Source organism: Chiloscyllium plagiosum, unplaced genomic scaffold (genome assembly GCF_037043375.1).
Source record: "Chiloscyllium plagiosum isolate Xiang-an unplaced genomic scaffold, Cpla_swu_hap1 HiC_scaffold_37, whole genome shotgun sequence".
NCBI lineage: Eukaryota > Metazoa > Chordata > Chondrichthyes > Orectolobiformes > Hemiscylliidae > Chiloscyllium > Chiloscyllium plagiosum.
Genome location: NW_028270175.1, coordinates 99,914,303 through 99,938,434, shown reverse-complemented (window position 1 = coordinate 99,938,434; position 24,132 = coordinate 99,914,303). Strand labels below are relative to the sequence as shown.

Genomic DNA, 24,132 nt, shown 5'->3' with positions numbered 1-24,132 from the left:
TGTGGGTGTTGAGGGGCAGGCACATGATCTATGATTTAAATTCATAAACTCTGCCAATATTTTTGAGAAAGGGAAAGGAAATAAAAGACTCAAAATCAAGTTAGAAATGGCTGGATGTAGAGCAGTGCAGGGAGAGACAGACAAAGAGAGAGAGACACACACATACAGGGACAGAAAGAGAGAGACAGAGACACAGAGAAGAGAGAGACACAGGGACAGAGAGAGAAGACAGAGAAAGATAGAGAGAGAGGGAGACAGAGAGTGGGACACACAGGGACAGAGAGAAAGAGAGAGAGACACACACACAGGAACAGAGAGAGAAGGACAGAGACAGAGAGAGACACACACAGAGACAGACAGACAGGGACAGAGACAGAGATTAATTCTAGGAATCACACATACAGCAGGAAATCCCCAAGAAAACCTCAGCAAATATCCCCCTCTTCATTCCCAGCCCTGTGTGTGTGTCTCAGGAAGCCACCTACAGCCAGGCTCTGAGACACTAGTGTGGGAGTAATCTTTAATATTTTCAAACTGCACTGTCACAGCTTCAATAAAAAGGGAGTTGTTGCAACTCGGAAAGATGACACTTTGTTGCCCCCGAATTAACATCTCCGTGGGCAGCCAGATCCCAGAAGGCTCCTGTCCTGGGAATTAACATGTCAATCAGACAGAGCCCTCCCCAGGGAGCAGACTGACAGACGATGCGACGTGTCAGAGAGGGCAGGGGTGGGCTTCACTAACCCCTCACCCAGAATAAATGTGTGCAAGGAATTGGTCAGATTCATTCTTCAACCCTGTTCTCTCTCTGTGTGGGGAGTGAGCCGCTCTCCCTGTCTGGCTGTGACTGTGTGACAGTGTGTGTGTGTGTTTAATAATGTTTCGAGCCTCTGGTTAATTGCTTTCTTATGATTTGTTTGTATTTTGATGTTGCTGTGAGGTTATGAAATGCATTGGGGATGGGAGAAGGGAGTTGGTGGGATTGTGTTTAACCTGGGATCTTGTTGTGTAATTTTGCACCACACTGCTCTCGCTCCCCCCCACTCCCCCCCACCAACTCATCTCTTCTTTCTTTTATCCCGAGGAACTTTTGTTGGGAAAGCAGGAAAGCGAAGATCCAAAATGCCTGGGGGGCCAGGAAAGCCTTGGACAACAACAACCGCCAGAGGACAGGGAGCACAGGCCTGAGGCCTGTTGGCCAGGCTGCAGCCCGTGGGGCCCAGGTGAGTGGGGGACTGTTTCTCCCCCTCCCCCCACCCGAGGTTTCATCTCTTCTGGGGGTGGGGGGTGAGAGCCTGGTTTGTCGGGGCCTCTGGTTAACTGGGGCCTGTCAGATCACGGGTTCGAAGCCTGGGGTTAAAGTCACCGGGGCATCGGTGACACAAACAGTTGAAACCCCCAGGATCTGGGAGAGGGTACTCCCTCGGGAGGGAACTCTAACCCAAAATATCTGACCCTCTGGAAAGGATTGTCACCCTCTCAGAGGAGAGTGGGTCATAGAGAGGGCAGGATGACCGAATTGGACACCGAGAGACAGAGAGTGAGAGAAAGAAATGGAGAATGGTGAGAGCAAGAGAGGGTGGGGGTAGTGTGAGATTGGGGAATAGCTGCAATATTGGATTCTGGGGTGACAGGAAATAATTAAACTGGAAATAAAAACCATCAGATTATCGAGCTTCTGTAGCACTCTCACTTGTGGGATCTTGCTGTGCGTCAATTGCCCTAATGCCACCGTTGCAGGCAATGAGTGGTTTTAATCAGCTAACCCATCATTTCAAAAACTTTTCAACATGAAAACTCAACTCACCACCCGACGTGTTTGTGTTTGGATGTTGCTGAGAAATTGTCTGTCTCACTGAGAGGGGAAACGCTGGGATCTTGCTGTGCTATCTCCCTGTGAAAGATTTTCCTGCTCTGCCTCTTTCCTCCCAAAGGGATCTTCCTGGCCAGCTGAGGATTTGAAAAGTGTATGTTTGGGAGCAGGAAACCTTCAGACAAGACCTTCCTCCAGAGGGAGGAACGCAGTCCTGAGGCCTGTATGACAGGCTGCAGCCTGTGGGGCCCAGGTGAGTTTTGTCTGTGTATGACCCCGAGGTTTAAACTCCTCTCTCTGGGGAGGGGGGATGGCTATTACCGGGACCTCTGGTTAACCGGGTCCTGGCGGATTGGGGCCTTGTTGTTTTTGAACAGGTTTGAAGCCTGGGGCTGAGGTAACTGGGGCCTTGGGATTTGACACAAATAAGTCAACCCTGTGTGTGTGGGGTTAGATTGCTGCTTGTGGGATCTTCCTGTGCGTACGTGTTTATTAATGTTTCAAGCCTCTGGTTAACTGCTCTGCGGTGATGTCTGTGTATTTCAGTGTCACTGGGATGGTCAGCAATTCATTCATTCATTCTGCAATAATGACAGTGACCCAGGGTCACGTGGGAGATTGGGGAAGGCAGAGAGAGTTGTGGGATCGTGCTGTGCTTTTGGTGCCACTGTTGTATTTTATTTCAAATTGATTGTTTTTTATTTCTCAGTGTGTTTCCCCACCCCCCCGCTCCCCAAACCCTGGGAGTGAGCAGGAGATTGGATCCAGGAGCTGAAGCTGGGGACGACAGAGAGACAGAGAGAATTAAATCACTTCTGCCGCGAGGAATCATCACACAGAATAATCAGAAATTGTCCTGTCTCCTTGTCGTTCATTTACACACACACACGGGGACAAGAATGGTGGGGTTCAGGCTGTCTCTGGGAATTTTACCACAAGGCGGTGTGTTCTGGTCTGGCCTGGGGGAGACAAAAGGTGGGAGAAAGATGTGGAGGGGGAGCTGCTGCACAGACTGATCCCACAGGTGTCACTGCCTCCCTGTCTCACTCCAGCTTCAGGGACTGAGGGAGGGGTGGACGGAGAATGGGGGTGTGAAGTGGGTCAGACAGACAGAGAGAGAAGTGAAAGAGAGCACTGACTGTCCCAGTGAAAGGGTCATTGGTTTAAAATGGATTTGAGGCCTGGGGTTAAAGGACCCGGGGCCTTGGGATTGTGACACAAACTGGTTACACCCCCAGGGTCTGGGACGAAGGACTCCCGGAGGAGGGAATGAATACCTTAACCCTCCAAAGCCCCATTCTAATTTAAGAGTCATGCGAATGGGCCAGGGGGCTAAAATGTGAGAAATGAGAGACAGAAAGATCTTTGAGATGGAGACAGTGAGTGGGGGGGGGTGGGGGGGTGGGGGGGGGGAACACAGAGGAAGAGATTTCTGAGATAGAGGGAGAGAGGGGGGGAACAGAGACATCCCAGAGATGGAGAGAGTAAGAGGGGGAACAGAGAGAGGGGGGGAACAGAGAGAGGGAGGGAAGAGAGAGAGAGAGATCTCAGATGGAGACAGCACAAGACGGGGATCAAAGTGCGCAGGGTACAGAGAAGGAAGGGGGAAATGTTTGGAATTTGTACAACAGGAGGATTGCACCCTCTTATCCAGGTATCAGCAGCAAACCCTTAACCAGCATCAGGGACACACACCATGTGTCTGTGGTTACCCGGCTGCTCGTGGGATCTTGCTGTGTGTTTTTCAAGCGAGCATCTGGTTAAAAGCTCAGTGGTGATCTTTATAATTTGATTGTGAAGATGCCGGTGTTGGACTGGGACAACACCAGGTTATAGTGTAACAGGATTCTCCAAAAGCTAGTGTTGTGTGATGTTTAATGTTATATATCGATATATATAGACACAGAGGGACGGGAGGAGGGGCGTGTGTGTTTTGGGGGCGTTTAATGGAGGGTCCTGTTGGATTGGGGGGAAAAGCTGGGATCTTACTGTGCTATCTCCCTGTGAAAGATTTTCCTGCTCAGCCTTCCCACAAGTGCCTCCCAAAGGGATCTTCCTGGCCAGCTTAGGATTTGAAAAGTGTGTGTTTGGGAGCAGGAAACCTTCAGACAAGAGCTTCCTCTAGAGGGAGGAACGCAGTCCTGAGGCCTGTATGACAGGCTGCAGCCTGTGGGGCCCAGGTGAGTTTTGTCTGTGTATGACCCCGAGGTTTAATCTCCTCTCCCTGGGGAGGGGGGGGTGGCTATTACCAGGACCTCTGGTTAACCGGGTCCTGTCGGATTGGGGCCTTGTCGTTTTTGAACAGGTTTGAAGCCTGGGGCTAAGGTAACTGGGGCCTTGGGATTTGACACAAATAAGTCAACACTGTGTGTGTGGGGTTAGATTGCTGCTTGTGGGATCTCGCTGTGCAAATGTGTCTATGAATGTTTCAAGCCTCTGGTAAACTGCTCTGCGGTGATGGCTGTGTATTTCAATGTCACTGGGATGGTCAGCAATTCATTCATTCATTCTGCAATAATGACACTGACCCAGGGTCACGTGGGAGATTGGGGAAGGCAGAGAGAGCTGTAGGATCTTGCTGTGCTTTTGGTGCCATTGTTGTATTTTATGTCAAATTGATTGTTTTTTCTTTCTCAGTGTGTTTCCCCACCACCCCCGTAACCCTGGGGCTGAGCAGGAGATTGGATTGGGGGAGAGACAAGGCGGGGGTGAGGAAAGGCGTGGGTGGGGTAAGAGGCTTGGAGGGGAGAGAGCAATGTGTTGTGGGGGAAAGATTGAGTGGGGCTTCCTCCAGAGGGGGAATGCAGTCCTGAGGCCTGTATGACAGGCTGCAGCCTGTGAGTCCCAGGTGAGTTTTGTCTGTGTATGACCCCGAGGTTTAATCTCCTCTCCTGGGGAGGGGTGCTGGCTATTACCGGGACCGCTGGTTAACTGGGTCCTCTCGGATTTGGGCCTTGTCGTTTTTGAACAGGTTTGAAGCCTGGGGCTAAGATAACTGGGACGTTGGGATTTGACACAAATTAGTCAACCCTTGACCAGCATCAACCACGCTGTGTGCGGGGTTAGATTGCTGCTTGTGGGATCTTGCTGTGCGTACGTGTTTATTAATGTTTCATCAACTGCTCTGCGGTGATGTCTGTATATTTTAGTGTCACTGGGATGGTCAGCCAATCATTCATTCAATCAGCAATAATGACACTGACCCAGGGTCACATGGGAGATTGGGGAAGGCAGAGAGAGCTGTGGGATCGTGCTGTGCTTTGGTGCCATTTTTGTATTTTATTTCAAATTGATTGGTTCTTATTTCTCAGTGGGTTTCGGGGGGGAGAAACAAGGCATGGGGGGGTAAACAAGGCGGGGGGGGAAACAAGGCGGCAGGGGGAGAGAGAGAGAGAGAGAGAGAGAGAGAGAGACAGAGAGAGAGAGAGAGAACAGACAGAGAGAGAACAGACAGAGAGAAAGAAAAGAGACAGAGAGAAAGAGGGCAGACAGAGATAGAGAGAGAAAGGCCCCATGGGGAGTTTACAATAGTCTGCCCTCTAGTGGGGACAGAGCACATTGCTGTGGGTCTGCCTGACTGCCCCATGGGGAGTTTACAATAGTCTGCCCTCTAGTGGGGACAGAGCACATTGCTGTGGGTCTGCCTGACTGCCCCATGGGGAGTTTACAATAGTCTGCCCTCTAGTGGGGACAGAGCACATTGCCGTGGTTCTGCCTGACTGCCCCATGGGGATTTTACATTAGTCTGCCCTCTAGTGGGGACAGAGCACATTGCCGTGGGTCTGCCTGACTGCCCCATGGGGAGTTTACAATAGACTGCCCTCTAGTGGGGACAGAGCACATTGCTGTGGGTCTGCCTGACTGCCCCATGGGGAGTTTACAATAGTCTGCCCTCTAGTGGGGACAGAGCACATTGCTGTGGGTCTGCCTGACTGCCCCATGGGGAGTTTACAATAGTCTGCCCTCTAGTGGGGACAGAGCACATTGCCGTGGTTCTGCCTGACTGCCCCATGGGGATTTTACATTAGTCTGCCCTCTAGTGGGGACAGAGCACATTGCTGTGGGTCTGCCTCACAGCCCAATGGGGAGTTTACAATAGTCTGCCCTCTAGTGGGGACAGAGCACATTGCTGTGAGTCTGCCCGACTGCCCCATGGGCAGTTTACAATATTCTGCCCTCAAGTGGGAACAGAGCACATTGCCGTGAGTCTGCCTGACTGCCCCATGGGGAGTTTACAATAGACTGCCCTCTAGTGGGGACAGAGCACATTGCCGTGGGTCTGCCTGACTGCCCCATGGGGAATTTACAATAGTCTGCCCTCAAGTGGGGACAGAGCACATTGCCGTGAGTCTGCCTGACTGCCCCATGGGGAGTTTACAATAGACTGCCCTCTAGTGGGGACAAAGCACATTGCCGTGAATCTGTCTGACTGCCCCATGGGGAGTTTACAATAGTCTGTCCTCTAGTGGGGACAGAGCACATTGCCGTGAGTCTGCCTGACTGCCCCATGGGGAGATTACAATAATCTGCCCTCTAGTGGGGACAGAGCACATTGCCGTGAGTCTGCCTGACTGCCCCATGCGGAGTTTACAATAGTCTGTCCTCTAGTGGGGACAGAGCACATTGCCGTGGGTCTGCCTGACTGCCCCATGGGGAGTTTACAATATTCTGCCCTCAAGTGGGAACAGAGCAAATTGCTGTGGGTCTGCCTGACTGCCCGATGGGGAGTTTACAATAGACAGCCCCCTAGTGGGGACAGAGCACATTGCTGTGAGTCTGCCTGACCACCCCATGGGGAGTTTACAATAGACTGCCATTTAGTGGGGACAGAGCACATTGCCGTGAGTCTGCCTGACTGCCCCATGGGGAGTTTAAAATAGTCTGCCCTCTACTGGGGACAGAGCACATTGCTGTGGATCTGCCTGACCGCCCCATGGGGAGTTTACAATAGACTGCCCTCTAGTGGGGACAGAGCACATTGCCGTGAGTCTGCCTGACTGCCCCATGGGGAGTTTACAATAGTCTGCCCTCTAGTGGGGACAGAGCACATTGCTGTGGGTCTGCCTGACTGCCCCATGGGGAGTTTACAATAGTCTGCCCTCTAGTGGGGACAGAGCACATTGCCGTGAGTCTGTCTGACTGCCCCATGGGGAGTTTACAATAGTCTGCCCGAAAGTGGGGACAGAGTACATTGCCGTGAGTCTGCCTGACTGCCCCATGGGGAGTTTACAATAGTCTGCCCTCTAGTGGGGACAGAGCACATTGCCGTGAGTCTGCCTGACAGCCGCCGCTCTCTGTGCACACTCTCTCTTTCCCATCTCTCTGTTCCCCTCACTCTGGCCCCCTCTCTCTGACCCCCTCTCTCTGCCCACTCTCGCTGTCCTCCCTCTCTATGTCCCACCTCTCTCTCTCCCCCCATCAGCCCATTCTCTGTCTGCCTCTTTCTGCCCCCACTCTTTCTCTCCCCCCTCCCTCTGTCCTCCCTCTCTTTCCCCTGCTCTCTGTTCCCCCGCACTCTGTCCGCCCGCCTTCTGCCCCCTCTCTCTCTAACCCCCCCTTTCTCTGTGCCCCCTCTTCCTCTGACCCTCACTGCCTCCCACACACCGTCCCCAGCCTGACCCTCACTGCCTCCCACACACCGTCCCCAGCCTGACCCTCACTCAGTCCCACACACCGTCCCCAGCCTGACCCTCACTCTGTCTCACACACCGTCCCCAGCCTGACCCTCACTGCTGTCCACACACCGTCCCCAGCCTGACCCTCACTGCCTCCCACACACCGTCCCCAGCCTGACCCTCACTGCCTCCCACACTTCGTCCCCAGCCTGACCCTCACTGCGTCCCACACACCGTCCCCAGCATGACCCTCACTGCGTCCCACACACCGTCCCCAGCCTGACCCTCACTCAGTCCCACACACCGTCCCCAGCCTGACCCTCACTGCCTCCCACACACCGTCCCCAGCCTGACCCTCACTGCCTCCCACACACCGTCCCCAACCAGACCGTCACTGCGTCCCACACACTGCCCCCAGCCTGACCCTCACTCCATCCCACACACCGTCCCCAGCCTGACCCTCACTCGGTCCCACACACCGCCCCCAACCTGACCCTCACTCAGTCCCACACACCGTCCCCAGCCTGATCCTCACTCTGTCCCACACACCGTCCCCAGCCTGACCCTCACTGCTTCCCACACACCGTCCCCAGCCTGACCTTCACTGCGTCCCACACACTGCCCCCAGCCAGACCCTCACTCCGTCCCACACATTGCCCCCAACCTGACCCTCACTCCATCGCACACACCGTCCCCAGCCTGACCCTCATTGCGCCCCACACACCGACCCCAGCCTGACCCTGACTGCGTCCCACACATCGCCCCCAGCCTGATCCTCACTCCGTTCCACACATCGCCCCCAAACTGACCCTCACTCCGTCCCACACATCGCACCCAACCTGACCCTCACTCCGTCGCACACACCGTCCCCAGCCTGACCCTCATTGCGTCCCACACACTGACCCCAGCCAGACCCTCACTGCGTCCCACACACCATCCCCAGCCTGACCCTCACTCCATCCCACACATCACCCCCAACCTGACCCTCACTCCGTCGCACACACCGTCCCCAGCCTGACCCTCATTGCGTCCCACACACTGACCCCAGCCTGACCCTCACTGCGTCCCACACACCGCCCCCAGCCTGACCCTCACTCCATCCCACACATCACCCCCAACCTGACCCTCACTCCGTCGCACACACCGCCCCCAGCCTGACCCTCACTGCGTCCCACACACCGACCCCAGCCTGACCCTCACTGCGTCCCACACACCGCCCCCAGCCTGACCCTCACTCCGTCCCACACATCACCCCCAACCTGACCCTCACTCGGTCGCACACACCGCCCCCAGCCTGACCCTCACTGCGTCCCACACACCGACCCCAGCCTGATCCTCACTCCATCCCACACATCGCCCCCAACCTGACCCTCACTCTGTCCCACACACCGTCCCCAGCCTAACCCTCACTGCCTCCCAAACACCGTCCACAGCCTGACCCTCACTCCGTCCCACACACCGTCCCCAGCCTGACCATCACTGCGTCCCACACACCGTCCCCAGCCTGACCCCCACTGCCTGCCACACACCGTCCCCAGCCTGACCCTCACTGCGTCCCACACACCGTCCCCAGCCTGACCCTCACTGCGTCCCACACATCTTCCCCAGCCTGACACTCACTGCCTCCCACACACCGTCCACAGCCTGACCCTCACTGCCATCCTCACACCGTCCCCGGCCTGACCCTCACTCTGTCCCACACACCGTCCCCAGCCTGACCCTCACTCCGTCCCACACACCGTCCCCAGCCTGACCCTCACTGCGTATGACACACCGTCCCCAGCCTGAACCTCACTCTGTCCCGCACACCGTCCCCAGCCTGACCCTCACTGCGTCCCACACACCGTCCCCAGCCTGACCCTCACCGCCTCCCACACACCATCCCCAGCCTGACCGTCACTGTTTCCCGCACACCGTCCCCAGCCTGACCCTCACTGCCTCCCACACACCGTCCCCAGCCTGACCCTCACTGCGTCCCACACATCGTCCCCAGCCTGACCCTCACTGCCTCCCACACACCGTCCCCAGCCTGACCCTCACTGCCTCCCACGCACCCTCCCCAGCCTGACCCTCACTGCTTCCCACAGACCGTCCCCAGCCTGATCCTCACTGCCTCCCACACACCGTCCCCAGCTTGACCCTCTCTCCGTCCCACCCACCGTCCCCAGCCTGACCCTCACTGCGTCCCACACACCATCCCCAGCCTGACCCTCACTGTGTCCCACACACAGTCCCCAGCCTGACACTCACTGCCTCCCACACACCGTCCACAGCCTGACCCTCACTGCCATACTCACACCGTCCCCGGCCTGACACTCACTCAATCCCACACACCGTCCCCAGCCTGACCCTCACTCCGTCCCACACACCGTCCCCAGCCTGACCCTCACTGCGTATGACACACCGTCCCCAGCCTGAACCTCACTCTGTCCCGCACACCGTCCCCATCCTGACCCTCACTGCGTCCGACACACCGTCCCCAGCCAGAACCTCACTGTGTCCCACACACCGTCCCCAGCCTGACCCTCACCGCCTCCCACACACCATCCCCAGCCTGACCGTCACTGTTTCCCGCACACCGTCCCCAGCCTGACCCTCACTGCCTCCCACACACCGTCCGCAGCCTGACCGTCACTGCGTCCCACACACCGCCCCAGCCTGACCCTCACTCCATCCCACACACCGTCCCCAGCCTGACCCTCACTCGGTCCCACACACCGCCTCCAGCCTGACCCTCACTCAGTCCCACACACCGTCCCCAGCCTGACCCTCACTCTGTCCCACACACCGTCCCCAGCCTGACCCTCACTGCTTCCCACACACCGTCCCCAGCCTGACCCTCACTGCGTCCCACACACCGTCCCCAGCCTGACCCTCACTACGTCCCACACACCGCCCCCAGCCTGACCCTCACTCCGTCCCACACACCGCGCCCAGCCTGACCCTCACTCCGTCCCACACATCGCCCCCAGCCTGACCCTCATTGCGTCCCACACACCGACCCCAGCCTGACCCTGACTGCTTCCCACACATCGCCCCCAGCCTGATCCTCAGTCAGTTCCACACACCGCCCCCAGCCTGACCCTCATTGCGTCCCACACACTGACCCCAGCCTGACCCTCACTGTGTCCCACACACCGCCCCCAGCCTGACCCTCACTCCGTCCCACACATCACCCCCAACCTGACCCTCACTCCGTCGCACACACCGCCCCCAGCCTGACCCTCATTGCGTCCCACATACCGCCCCCAGCCTGACCCTCATTGCGTCCCACACACCGACCCCAGCCTGACCCTCACTCCGTCACACACATCACCCCCAAACAGACCCTCACTCCGTCGCACACACCGCCCCCAGCCTGACCCTCATTGCGTCCCACACACCGACCCCAGCCTGACTCTGACTGCGTCCCACACATCGCCCCCAGCCTGATCCTCACTCCGTCCCACACATCGCCCCCAACCTGACCCTCACTCCGTCCCACACACCGTCCCCAACCTGACCCTCACTTCGTCCCACACACCGACCCCAGCCTGACCCTCACTGCGTCCCACACATCGCCCCCAGCCTGACCCTCACTGCCTGCCACACACCGTCCCCAGCCTGACCCTCACTGCGTCCCACACACCGTCCCCAGCCTGACCATCACTCAGTCCCACACACTGTCCCCAGCCTGACCCTCACTGCGTCCCACACACCGTCCCCAGCCTGACCCCCACTGCCTGCCACACACCGTCCCCAGCCTGACCCTCACTGCGTCCCACACACCGTCCCCAGCCTGACCCTCACTGCGTCCCACAGACCGTCCCCAGCCTGACCCTCACTGCCTCCCACACACCGTCCCCAGCTTGACCCTCTCTCCGTACCACCCACAGGTCCCCAGCCTGACCCTCACTGCATCCCACACACCAACCCCAGCCTGACCCTCACTGTGTCCCACACACCGTCCACAGCCTGACCCTCACTGCCATCCTCGCACCGTCCCCGGCCTGACCCTCACTCAGTCCCACACACCGTCCCCAGCCTGACCCTCACTGCGTCCCACACACCGTCCCCAGCCTGACCCTCACTGCGTCCCACACACCGCCCACAGCCTGACCCTCACTCCGTCGCACACACCGCCCCCAGCCTGACCCTCACTGCGTCCCACACACCGACCCCAGCCTGACCCTCACTGCGTCCCACACACCGCCCCCAGCCTGACCCTCACTCCGTCCCACACATCGCCCCCAACCTGACCGTCACTCCGTCCCACACACCGTCCCCAACCTGACCCTCACTTCGTCCCACACACCGACCCCAGCCTGACCCTCACTGCGTCCCACACATCGCCCCCAGCCTGACCCTCACTGCCTGCCACACACCGTCCCCAGCCTGACCCTCACTGCGTCCCACACACCGTCCCCAGCCTGACCATCACTCAGTCCCACACACTGTCCCCAGCCTGACCCTCACTGCGTCCCACACACCGTCCCCAGCCTGACCCCCACTGCCTGCCACACACCGTCCCCAGCCTGACCCTCACTGCGTCCCACACACCGTCCCCAGCCTGACCCTCACTGCGTCCCACAGACCGTCCCCAGCCTGACCCTCACTGCCTCCCACACACCGTCCCCAGCTTGACCCTCTCTCCGTACCACCCACAGGTCCCCAGCCTGACCCTCACTGCATCCCACACACCATCCCCAGCCTGACCCTCACTGTGTCCCACACACCGTCCACAGCCTGACCCTCACTGCCATCCTCGCACCGTCCCCGGCCTGACCCTCACTCAGTCCCACACACCGTCCCCAGCCTGACCCTCACTGCGTCCCACACACCGTCCCCAGCCTGACCCTCACTGCGTCCCACACACCGCCCACAGCCTGACCCTCACTCCGTCGCACACACCGCCCCCAGCCTGACCCTCACTGCGTCCCACACACCGACCCCAGCCTGACCCTCACTGCGTCCCACACACCGCCCCCAGCCTGACCCTCACTCCGTCCCACACATCACCCCCAACCTGACCCTCACTCGGTCGCACACACCGCCCCCAGCCTGACCCTCACTGCGTCCCACACACCGACCCCAGCCTGATCCTCACTCCATCCCACACATCGCTCCCAACCTGACCCTCACTCTGTCCCACACACCGTCCCCAGCCTAACCCTCACTGCCTCCCAAACACCGTCCACAGCCTGACCCTCACTCCGTCCCACACACCGTCCCCAGCCTGACCATCACTGCGTCCCACACACCGTCCCCAGCCTGACCCCCACTGCCTGCCACACACCGTCCCCAGCCTGACCCTCACTGCGTCCCACACACCGTCCCCAGCCTGACCCTCACTGCGTCCCACACATCTTCCCCAGCCTGACACTCACTGCCTCCCACACACCGTCCACAGCCTGACCCTCACTGCCATCCTCACACCGTCCCCGGCCTGACCCTCACTCTGTCCCACACACCGTCCCCAGCCTGACCCTCACTCCGTCCCACACACCGTCCCCAGCCTGACCCTCACTGCGTATGACACACCGTCCCCAGCCTGAACCTCACTCTGTCCCGCACACCGTCCCCAGCCTGACCCTCACTGCGTCCCACACACCGTCCCCAGCCTGACCCTCACCGCCTCCCACACACCATCCCCAGCCTGACCGTCACTGTTTCCCGCACACCGTCCCCAGCCTGACCCTCACTGCCTCCCACACACCGTCCCCAGCCTGACCCTCACTGCGTCCCACACATCGTCCCCAGCCTGACCCTCACTGCCTCCCACACACCGTCCCCAGCCTGACCCTCACTGCCTCCCACGCACCCTCCCCAGCCTGACCCTCACTGCTTCCCACAGACCGTCCCCAGCCTGATCCTCACTGCCTCCCACACACCGTCCCCAGCTTGACCCTCTCTCCGTCCCACCCACCGTCCCCAGCCTGACCCTCACTGCGTCCCACACACCATCCCCAGCCTGACCCTCACTGTGTCCCACACACAGTCCCCAGCCTGACACTCACTGCCTCCCACACACCGTCCACAGCCTGACCCTCACTGCCATCCTCACACCGTCCCCGGCCTGACACTCACTCAATCCCACACACCGTCCCCAGCCTGACCCTCACTCCGTCCCACACACCGTCCCCAGCCTGACCCTCACTGCGTATGACACACCGTCCCCAGCCTGAACCTCACTCTGTCCCGCACACCGTCCCCATCCTGACCCTCACTGCGTCCGACACACCGTCCCCAGCCAGAACCTCACTGTGTCCCACACACCGTCCCCAGCCTGACCCTCACCGCCTCCCGCACACCGTCCCCAGCCTGACCCTCACTGCCTCCCACACACCGTCCGCAGCCTGACCGTCACTGCGTCCCACACACCGCCCCAGCCTGACCCTCACTCCATCCCACACACCGTCCCCAGCCTGACCCTCACTCGGTCCCACACACCGCCTCCAGCCTGACCCTCACTCAGTCCCACACACCGTCCCCAGCCTGACCCTCACTCTGTCCCACACACCGTCCCCAGCCTGACCCTCACTGCTTCCCACACACCGTCCCCAGCCTGACCCTCACTGCGTCCCACACACCGTCCCCAGCCTGACCCTCACTACGTCCCACACACCGCCCCCAGCCTGACCCTCACTCCGTCCCACACACCGCGCCCAGCCTGACCCTCACTCCGTCCCACACATCGCCCCCAGCCTGACCCTCATTGCGTCCCACACACCGACCCCAGCCTGACCCTGACTGCTTCCCACACATCGCCCCCAGCCTGATCCTCAGTCAGTTCCACACACCGCCCCCAGCCTGACCCTCATTGCGTCCCACACACTGACCCCAGCCTGACCCTCACTGTGTCCCACACACCGCCCCCAGCCTGACCCTCACTCCGTCCCACACATCACCCCCAACCTGACCCTCACTCCGTCGCACACACCGCCCCCAGCCTGACCCTCATTGCGTCCCACATACCGCCCCCAGCCTGACCCTCATTGCGTCCCACACACCGACCCCAGCCTGACCCTCACTCCGTCACACACATCACCCCCAAACAGACCCTCACTCCGTCGCACACACCGCCCCCAGCCTGACCCTCATTGCGTCCCACACACCGACCCCAGCCTGACTCTGACTGCGTCCCACACATCGCCCCCAGCCTGATCCTCACTCCGTCCCACACATCGCCCCCAACCTGACCCTCACTCCGTCCCACACACCGTCCCCAACCTGACCCTCACTTCGTCCCACACACCGACCCCAGCCTGACCCTCACTGCGTCCCACACATCGCCCCCAGCCTGACCCTCACTGCCTGCCACACACCGTCCCCAGCCTGACCCTCACTGCGTCCCACACACCGTCCCCAGCCTGACCATCACTCAGTCCCACACACTGTCCCCAGCCTGACCCTCACTGCGTCCCACACACCGTCCCCAGCCTGACCCCCACTGCCTGCCACACACCGTCCCCAGCCTGACCCTCACTGCGTCCCACACACCGTCCCCAGCCTGACCCTCACTGCGTCCCACAGACCGTCCCCAGCCTGACCCTCACTGCCTCCCACACACCGTCCCCAGCTTGACCCTCTCTCCGTACCACCCACAGGTCCCCAGCCTGACCCTCACTGCATCCCACACACCATCCCCAGCCTGACCCTCACTGTGTCCCACACACCGTCCACAGCCTGACCCTCACTGCCATCCTCGCACCGTCCCCGGCCTGACCCTCACTCAGTCCCACACACCGTCCCCAGCCTGACCCTCACTGCGTCCCACACACCGTCCCCAGCCTGACCCTCACTGCGTCCCACACACCGCCCACAGCCTGACCCTCACTCTGTCCCACACACCGTCCCCAGCCTGACCATCACTGCGTCCCACACACCATCCCCCTCCTGACCCTCACTGCATCCCACACACCACCCCCAGCCTGACCCTCACTGCGTCCCACACACCGTCCCCAGCCTGACCCTCACTGCCTCCCACACACCGTCCCCAGCCTGACCCTCACTGCGTCCCACACACCGCCCCCAGCCTGACCCTCACTCCGTCCCACACGCCGTCCCCAGCCTGACCCTCATGCCTCCCACACACCGCCCCCAGCATGACCCTCATTCCGTCGCCCACACCGTCCCCAGCCTGACCCTCATTCCGTCCCACACACCACCCTCAGCCTGACCCTCACTGCCTCCCACACAGCGTCCGCAGCCTGACCCTCACTCTGTCCCGCTCTCTCTGTCCCCCACTCTCTGTCCCTCTCTCTCTGACCCCCTTCTCTGTCTCCCTCTCTCTGCCCCCTCCCAGTCACCATCTCTCTGTTCACCCCCTCTGTCCCCCCATCTCTGTGCGCCCCTCTCTGTTCCGCCCTCTCTCTGTGCTCCCCACTCTGTTCCCCCCTCTCTCTGTCCCCACGCTTTCTGTCCCCTACTCTCTGTTCCCCCTCTCTCTGTCCCCATCTCTCTCTGCTCCTCTTTCCCTATTTCCTCCACTCTCTGTCCCCCCTCTCTTTCTCTGCCCCCCTCTCTCTGGTCTCCTCTCTCTCTGGCCCCCTCTCTGCCCCCTCTTTCTGTCCTCCTATCTGCCCCCTCTCTCTGTCCTCCTATCTGCCCCCCTCTCTCTGTCGCCTCTTTCTGCCCCCTCTCTCTCTGTCCCCCGCTCTCTGTCGCCCTCTGTCTGACCCCCTCTGTCTCTGAACCCCTCTCTCTCCCCCACTCTCTGTCCCCCTCCCTCTGTCGCCCTTTCTCTGACCCCCACTCTCTCACACCCGCCTCTCCCTGTACCACCTCACTGCCCTTCCTCTCTGTCGCCCCTCTTTCTGTCGCCGTCTCTCTGTCCCCCTCTCTCTGCCCCCTCGCTCTCTCTGCCCCCTCTCTCTGTGTCCCCTCTCTCTCTGCCCCCTCTCTCTCTGTCGCCCTCTCTCTGTCCCCATCTCTCTGTCCTCTCTCACTCCCCCGCTCTCTGACCCCCTCTCTCTCTGTCGCCCTCTCTCTGCCCCCCCTCTCTCTGCCTCTCTCTCTGTCCCCGCTCTCTCTATCCACCCACTCTCTCCATCCACCCACTCTCTGCCCCCCTCTCTGTGTGCCTCTTTTGTTCCCCCTCTCTCTCTGTCGCCCTCTCTCTGCCCCCTCTCTCTGTCCCCCTCTCTCTCTCTTTATCTCCCACTCTCTCCATCCTCCCACTCTCTGCCCCCCTCTCTCTGACCCACCCTCTCTCCCCTACACTGTACCCCTCTCTCTCTCCCTCTGCCCCCTCTCTCTGTCACCGTCTCTCTATCCGCCCTTCTCTCTGTCCCAGCTTTCTCATTTCCCCCTCTCTTTGCCCCCCTCTCTCTGTCCCCCTCTCTCTGCCCCCCCCCCCCCGCTCTCTGACCCCTTCTCTCTCTGTCCGACTCTCTCTCTGTCCCCTCTCTCTCACTGACCCCCTCTCTCTCTCTGACCCCCACTATCTCCCCCACTCTCTGTCCCCCTCTCTCTGTCGCCGTCTCTCTGTCCCCCTCTCTCTCTGTCCCCTCTCTCTCCCACCCTCTCTGACCCCCTCTCTCGCCCGCTCTCTGACCCCCTCTCTGTTGCCCTCTCTCTCTGCCCGCGCTCTCTCTCCCCCTCTCTCTGTGTCCTCTCTCTCTTCCCGCTCTCTGACCCCCTCTCTGTCGCCCGCTCTCTCTGTCCCCTCTCTCTGTCCTCCTCTCTCTGTGTCCTCTCTCTCTCCCCGGTCTCTGATCCCCGCGCTGTCGCCCGCTCTCTCTGTCCCCCTCTCTGTTGCCCGCGCTCTCTGTACCTCTCTCTCTCTCTCTGTCCCCCCCTCTCTCTCTCTCTCTGTCCCCCACTCTTTCCATCTCCCCACTCTCTGTCCCCCTCTGTCCCCTCTCTCTCCCACCCGCATCTCTCTATCCCTCCTCTTTGTCCCCCTCTCTCTCTGTCCCCCCCTCTCTCAGTCCCGCTCTCTCTGTCCCCCCCCTCTCTGTCCCCCTCTCTCTCTGTCCCCCTCTCTCTGTCCCCCTCTCTCTCCCGTGCTCTCTGTCCCCTCTATCTCCCACTCTCTCTGTCCTCCTCTCTCTGTCCCCTATCTCTCTCCCCTGCTCTCTGCCCCCCTCTCTGACCCCTCTCTCTGTCTCCCACTCTCTCCATCCCCACACTCTCTGCCCCCTTCTCTCTGCCCCCCTCTCTGACCCTCTCTCTCTGTCTCCCACTCTCTCCATCCCCACACTCTCTGTCCCCCTCTCTCTGACCCCCTCTCTCCCCACCACGCTGTACCCTCTCTGTCCCCACTCTCTGCCCCCTCTCTCTGTCCCCTCTATCTTCCCCGCTCTCTGTCCCCCTCTCTCTGTCCCCTCTATCTCTCCCTCTCTCTCTGTCCCCCTCTCTCTGTCCCCTCTCTCTCTCTCCCCCCCCCCCGCTGTCTGACCCCCACTCTGTCGCTCTCTCTCTGCCCCCTCTCTCTGTCCCCACTCTCTGTCCCCCTCTCTCTGACCCCCTCTCTCTCTCTCCCACTCTGTACCCCCTCTCTGCTCCCTTCTTTCTGTCACCATCTCTCTGTCCTCCTGTCTCTCTGTCCCCTCTCTCTCTCCCCCACTCTCTCTGTCTCCCTCTCTCTGTACGGTCGATCTCTCCCCCGCTCTCTGCCCCCTTCTGTCGCCCTCTCCCTGCTCCCTCCCTCTCTGCCCCCTCTCTCTCTATCGCCCCCTCTCTCTGACCCCCCTCTCTTCCCCCCACTCTGCACCTCTCTCTCTGTCTCTCTCTATATCCCCTCTCTCTGTGCCCCTCTCTCTGTCACCCACTCTCTGTCCTTTCACCCTCCCACCCGCCTCTCCCTTCCCCCCTCTCACTGTCCCCCTCTCTCTCTGTCCTCCTCTATATTCCCCACACTCTGCCCCCCTCTCTCTCTGCCCTCCTCTGTCTCTGTCCCCCTCTCTCTCTGTCACTCTCTCTCTGTCGCCATCTCTCTGTCCCCCTCTCTCTCTGTCCCCCTCTCTCTCTGACCCCCCTCTCATCCTGACCCCCTTCTATCTCCCCCACTCTCTGTGCCCCTCTCTCTGTCACCCTCTCTATCTCCCCCCTTTCTGTCCCCCCTCTCTCTGTCCCCCTCTCTCTGACCCCTCTCTCATTATGTCCTCCCCTATTTCTCTCTCTCCCTCCCTCACCTTATCTCTCCCTTCCCTCTCTCTCTCCCTGCTCCTTCGCTCTCTCTCCATCTTCTCTCACTCTCGATCCCCCTCCCTCGGTGTCTCTCTCTCTCCCCACCTCCCTCAGTTTCTCTCTGATTCAATCTCTCTCCCTCCTGTCCTGCCCTTCCTCTCTCTCTGACACAAACTGTCTCCCTGGTCCTTCCCTCTCCCTCTAACCTGGAGACTGGGTGTTTGTGGTGAGGCTACGTGTGGGGGGTGGGGGTGAGAGGATTGAGAGATGTGGGAGGTGGGGAAATTGGGGTAGAGACGGAATTGCGGGAGGGAGACAGAGAGGGCAGGAGAGAGAGAGATTGAGGGTGAGGGGGAGAGAAGATTGGAGGCAGGTGGAGAAACTCATGTTGGGGTGTGAGAGAGAGAGGGGGAGTGAGGCAGAAAGAATAGTGGAGGCTGCTGGAGAAACCGGGGTTGGGTGGGAGGAGTGTCTGAGAGGGGACCAGAGAGAGTGAAACGGAGAGGAGGTGAGAGAGAGAGACAGTGTGCAGAAAGAAAGAGAGAGGGAGGGAATTGAGGAGGAAGAGTGGGGGAGAGGAAATGGGGAGTCCAGGTTGGAGTAGGGGGGTGTCAGAGGGAGTTAAACCCAGCTCCTGAGCTCAGGGCGCGGTGCCCTCCACTTCCCTGAGGACCAGGACTTGGGGCTGAGTCTGTCTCTCTCCAGCTCAGCTTCTCCAACACAAAGACACACAACGACAGCGGTCACTCTGCTGCTCGGCACGCTTTAATCAACATTTTTATTGTTTACAAATGGAAGTGATGGATACAGTCAGTGGGATGGTGCCTTTTCTCACTGGCCCCTGAGTTGTGAGAAACATTGAAATATTTCCCTGTAACCCCCCTGTGGGATAAGGATGGACAAACCAGCATTACCCTCAGTCTGTTCCCATCGCGACAGGCTGCTCCATCACTGAAACACTGATCTGAAATGAGAAAATCCCGGATGGATTGATTAATGCGGGAATTTGATGGATGGATGGATCTGGGTGAAGGGATATTTCAGCACATTCTTCAGCTGCTGCCTGAACTTAATCTGGGTCACGGCATAAATCACGGTGTTTGTGCAGCAACTGAGGAGCTGCAGCATGAAGCCCAATTCCAGCACAAAGTCATGGAGATACACAGGGGTATCCACAATCCAATCCATACGGTTCCATATAGAATACAGCATTAACATTGACCATAACAGGATGAAATTGGCCGAGATCACAAACAGTAAAATGATGGATTTTGTTCGGTTTCTCATTTCAGTGTCAGACTGAGCGTCCCCATTGGTGTGAGCGCGGAGTCTCCTGCGGGCTCTGCTGGTCACTACAATGTGTCTGACGGTGAGAACATTGAGCAGCAGAATCAGGAGAAATGGGACACACGGGGTTAGAATGTAGTGGAGGAACTCGATTGTGACCCAGACAATGGAGACTGTAACAGCGCGTGTTACATAACAAAACCAGGGGGTGTTCACCAGCCGATACCGAGCCGTGAACATAAAATACCAGAAAATGTTCTTTAAACAGCTCAGCACAGTCACTGCTCCCAGAACCACAGCCGCCGTCTTCTCACTGCAATATTTACTTTTCAGCTTCTGGCAACAAATGGCCACAAACCGATCAAAGGTGAAAGTGACGGTGAACCAGACCGAGCAGTCAGTGGCTGCATAAAGCAGGACGGCGTGGATATTACACACTGGGACGGAGTACCTCAGGAAATAAAACTGTTCCCGATAAACAATGGGAATGTGTCTCAGGATCAGGTCGAGGATAATGACCAGGAGATCCGCCGCTGCCATGGCCCCCAGGTAACGTCTGACACATGGAGACAATCCACAATCTTTATAAAGCAGGACGTAGATGGTCACTACGTTAACTGTGAGGAAGGAAAACAAACCCATTATCCATCAGCCTGGAGGCAAAGGGACCCGTTTGATCGGGGACCCAGTGAGATTTTCAAATGTGTCCCTGTACTCAGCGTTTTATTAAAATAATTGGAGCTGGAATAACAAATGGGAAGGTCGGAATTACTGACAAAAAAGTGTCAGAAACCACAAGAAACTCTCCCTCCCCAAACACAAAGAGACACATCCATAAGGACAGATGGTTTCTAGAACATTCCCACACACTCGATCACTCGAGAGCAGACACAGGTCACTCCTTTCCAGTTCCTCATACGGAGGGTGGAATCGTTGCTGTCCTGAAGGATTCTCTCCCAGTTTCCTGAAGACAAACGGAGTTTGGGAATTTCTGTATTTTGGTCTAAATTGTGGTCGATCCTGTGTCGTGGAGAAATGTAAACCCAGGGAATCCATATTCACCCCTTTAACTGCCTGAGGGGCCTTCGGAACAGTGTCTCCTTCTCCCTGGAACGGGATCTCTTCCCTCGGGATCTTATCATTTGTTCAATTTATTGTCGTCCGGCCGTTCACAAACAATGTCAGGGACAGAACGTTCCGGGGAATGTCAGTTATAGAATGTCAGGGACAGAACGTTCCGGGGAATGTCGGTTATAGAATGTCAGGGACAGAACGTTCCGGGGAATGTCAGTTATAGAATGTCAGGGACAGAACGTTCCGGGGAATGTCAGTTATAGAATGTCGGGGACAGAACGTTCCGGGGAATGTCAGTTATAGAATGTCGGGGATAGAACGTTCCGGGGAACCCCTTGACCTGTCCATCACCTTTCCCCCCTACCCACCCCACCAACATGATGTACTGTACCTGGACACACTAACATTCATGGGGTGAGAGACGGAGGGTTCAGTCACAGGAATGAGAACTAAAGGCTTTGCCAGATCAGCTGAAATGGTTAGATATACCACACTCTCAATCCACCGCACAGAACCAGCCCAGAAACCATACACCCAGGGGAGATATCTGTTCACCGTGGAACACTGTGCAGACCAGGCCAGTGTACTGCTCAGTACAACCCAGCAATCTGTCCAGATTCATGCATTACACTGGTCAATACAATCCAGCAATCTGTCCGGAATGGAACATTGCGCAGATCAAATCAGGGCATTGGTCTATAATCCCAGACCACTTATCTGTCCAGCGCGGTGAGACGTGCAGACCACAGCAGTGCATTGATCTATAACCCCGGAGTAGATATCTGTCCAACACGGGGAGCGGTGCAGACCACAGCAGTGCATGAATCTATAACCCCGGAGTACATATCTGACCAGCAGCAGGAGAAGTGCAGACCACAGCAGTGTATTGATCTATAAACCCCAACCAGATAGTCTGACCAGCACAGTGATCTGTGCAGTGGTCACCCGTGAATTAATCTGTAAACCAGGAGCAGTTACCCTCTCAACATGTAGGACTGTGTACACCACCCCAGGGCATTGATCTGTAACCCAGGAGCAGTTACCCTTCCAGCATGTAGGGCTGTGTACCCCACCCCAGTGCATTGATCTGTAACCCAGGAGCAGTTACTCTCCCAGCATGTAGGGCTGTGTACACCAAACCAGGGCATTGATCTGTAACCCAGGAGCAGTTACCCTCCCAGCATGTAGGGCTGTGTACACCAAACCAGGGCATTGATCTGTAACCCAGGAGCAGTTACCCTCCCAGCATGTATGGCTGTGTACACCAAACCAGGGCATTGATCTGTAACCCAGGAGCAGTTACCCTCCCAGCATTTAGGGCTGTGTACCCCAAACCAGGTTATTGATCTGTAACCCAGGAGCAGTTACCCTCCCAGCATGTAGGGCTGTGTACCCAAAACCAGGGCATTGATCTGTAACCCAGGAGCAGTTACCCTCCCAGCATGTAAGACTGTGTACCCCAAACCAGCGCATTCATCTGTAAATCAGGAGCAGTTACCCTCCCAGCATGTAGGGCTTTGTACCCCAAACCAGTGCATTGATCTGTAACCCAGGAGCAGTTACCTTCCCAGCATGTAGGACTGTGTACCCCACCCCAGTGCATTGCTCAGTAACACTGTGTTAGATCACTGCCCAGTGTGGGGAATCTTGCAGCCCATGCTGGAAGTGACAGGATGTGCAGCTCCCATCCATTTACAACTCCATCTCTCCATTGTGCCCTGACAAGGGGATGCTGTGGGTGTGAACATCCCTGCCACAGAGTTGCAGAGATGGAGGGGGAATCAGTTTAAACAATAACAAATGGGATGGATATGGGAAATAGACAGAGAGGGGGAGACTGAGAGAAAGTTTTATGGAAGGATGTGTTCCCAGGTTTCAGAATGCAGAAATGAAAACATATTAACAGCATCCTGTGACATAAGTGTTTCCAGGAATTGTAGGTGAACATGATATTGGTGGGAGTTCAGATGATGCAGAGTTTTAGATGAGTATTTGTTCTGCAGCTTTATATCTGGGTTTAGGGTAAGCAGAGTCTTTGGCTCATTGGGCTAAATCTAACAATAATTTGTCTCAGTGCCATTTCCATTAACTGTGACAGAGGGATTATCTACACTAGGCCGAGCTAGTTTCCTGGTGTTATCTTATCGAATTTACCTCATTAAACACCCACCCCATGGTGTCCCTCTCATTCAATACCAGCCCGATTCTCCCACCCAATATGGCTGGAGGTACTCACCATCGCCCGGGTGTCCCTGGATATTCCATGATCCATGACACTGGCGCGATCTTTAAAAGGCCACTGAGCACAAGTTTGAGCTTTCTCTGTTAAGAACTGCCCTGCACAGTTTACCCAGAGCATGGCAGATAAGGGGTAATTACACCACGGTTTGTCGACAGGAGCACGGAGGTCCTGGTGAATGGGCTAGTACAGAGGGGGACCATTCTCTTCCCAGAGTGGGCAACACGACCAGACCCATCGAGCATGGTCTGAACTCACCACCCAGCTCAGTGCAGTATCTGCGGTCTGAAGAAATGTTCAGCAATACAGGACAAGTATCAATAACCTTCCCCGCTCTGTCAGGATAAGGGTCACTGTATTGTCTCTGCTCCCTCACACTCACTGTATATCTGTTACAGCACATACTCCCGAACAAGGCTCATGGTCCATCACTCTCACTGCTGCATGCAACACCTTCTCTCTCTCTCTCTCTGTCTCTCTCTGTCTCTGTCTGTCTCTTTCTCTCTCTCTCTCCCTCCCTCCACCTTACCACCCCCCCCCCCCCCCCCCCCCCACCACCACCACCACATTAATAACACGGCATGGATACAACACTGTGGACTGACTCCCTCCGGACACCTCACCATGACCATGTCCTCCACCTACACATTGTCACCACGACCTCCCACGAAGGTAGCATGGAGACCCCTCCTACACCTCCCCCTGTAGACAGCTAGATACTGCAACTAATCTGTGATAGCTACTGCTCTCCACATTTGTCCTGACATCTTCAACAATCTGTGCTCATATACACCCAGGACTCTCTGTTCCCGCACCCCCTTTATAATGGCACAGCCTGTTTTAAACTGTCTTTCATTGTCTTTCCTACCAAAGTGTATCACCTCAAACTGCTCTGCATTAATCCCCATCTGCCATACACCTGAACACTACACCAACGTGTCACTGTCCTGTTAGAGTTCCACACTGTCCTCCATAGACTTCAGAGTTCTTCC

At 57.8% G+C, this 24,132-nt stretch overlaps 1 long non-coding RNA gene across 1 annotated transcript; it reads left to right on the top strand.

Moving 5' to 3' along the window:
• The first annotated feature begins 1,174 nt into the window (after positions 1-1,174).
• LOC148139880 (uncharacterized) lies at positions 1,175-2,655 on the top strand. The gene is made up of 3 exons (XR_015753514.1): positions 1,175-1,223; positions 1,935-2,066; positions 2,523-2,655. It is a non-coding gene; the product is annotated as an uncharacterized LOC148139880 (long non-coding RNA).
• Positions 2,656-24,132: the final 21,477 nt, after the last annotated feature.